Source organism: Pteropus vampyrus, unplaced genomic scaffold (genome assembly GCF_000151845.1).
Source record: "Pteropus vampyrus isolate Shadow unplaced genomic scaffold, Pvam_2.0 Scaffold21, whole genome shotgun sequence".
Lineage (NCBI taxonomy): Eukaryota > Metazoa > Chordata > Mammalia > Chiroptera > Pteropodidae > Pteropus > Pteropus vampyrus.
In genome coordinates, this window is record NW_011888802.1 from 2255281 (window position 1) to 2257023 (window position 1743).

Below are 1743 nucleotides of genomic sequence, written 5' to 3' on the forward strand. Positions count from 1 at the left end.
TTCTGCTACTAGCACCATCCACCAAGGGACCTGGGAGGAGCCACACCTGCCTGTGACTCAGGTAACAGGCTCTTCAACCTCAGACCCAGATGTACACCTTGAAGCAGTCCAAGGCCTGTCTCCAGCCCTTCTGCTGACAAGTTATGGAAACAATCCAAATGTCTATCAGCAGATGAATGGATAAAGAAGATGTGGTAAATATTGACAGTAGAGTATTATTCATCAATAAAAAATAAGGAAATCCTGCCATTTGCAACAACATGGATGAACCAGGGGAACATTATGCTAAGTAAGATAAGCTGAACACAGAAAGGCACACACCCATGGATCTCACTTATACGTGGAATGTAAAAAGTTGAACTTAAAGGAGAGATTAAGATGGTGTTTGCTAGTGGTTGGGGGCTGGAGGAAATGGGGAGATGCTGGCGAAAGCATACAAACATTCAGTTATAAGATAAATTAGATCTAGGGATCTAATATATGGCATGGTGACTATTTACTGTATAAATACTGTATTTATTGCATTTTTGAAATTGGCTGAGAATAGAACAAATGTGTTCTCAAACACACACCACTCCCACATACAAATGGTGAAGTGATGAATGTGCTAATTAGCTTGATTATGGTAATAATTTTACTACGCACACACATAAAATCATCATGTTGCATGCCTTGATTATTTGCAATTTATATTTGCCAATTATACCTCAATATAGCTGGAAAAATTGCCTAAACAAAATATATATCTTTCTTGAGACATGCTAATTTAAATGGTATTAAATTGCAAAAGCTAATTTAATTTTTTAAAAATGGTGTTGATACTGGTAATGGCATCTAATTTTTTTAAATCGAGCAATTTAATTTTTTATGTACTTCAACAGTGATGCATATTTTGGAGTTGCCTTCACTACCAAAATAACTGTATGTCTTAACTTCAAAAATTTTAATGAACTGGGAACCTTTGAGGGTTTTGAGTTTTTGTTTCTTTTTAGCACATTGGAAATCACCTAGATTTACTTATTCATAGATGCGCGTAGCTAGTAGACTTTTACATAACATTGCTCGTAGTAAAGTATATTTTGCTTTTGTAGCTTTGTCTAACAGATACTGAGAAACAGCATGTTGCTTTTGTAAAGTGTGTGCACTTTTCATGTATAAAGGCGTGAATACCTTTCTCTAATTTGCCCTTATAATCTGTGCTCCATCTAAACATCTCTGGATTTCACAATATTATTTCTTTTTGTCACATTCTGTCAGCTCAAACTTCTACAAGCCAACTCCTTTCTTTAGCTTCAGAATGTTATCCTGAGAAATAGAGATGGGGATATATAACTGTGGGACAGCATCCTCCACTGAAGTCAAAGGTGATTCTCATAGGATTCAAACTGAAGAGGATTTTAAATACTGAACAATAACTTTTAACATTATTACTAATTAGAATCTGTATTTTTCTTTGGCAAAACATATCAATGCATAGATGAATTCAACCATTGGATACATATTTGCAATAAGAATGATGTCTTTTCTAAAGAAATTAAAACAAAATATGATGAGTTTGATTACATGATGGTAAGCTAATATTTTCCTTTAGAAAGAGAAAACAGATTTATTGATATAAAATTCACTCCCTCTCTTTTTCATTCCCTTCTTTTATTTACTCTCATAAAATTGACAGACACTGGGGACTAAAATTCACAGAAGTTGCTATGGAATAGACATTCATCATCAACACTTTCTCTTCTC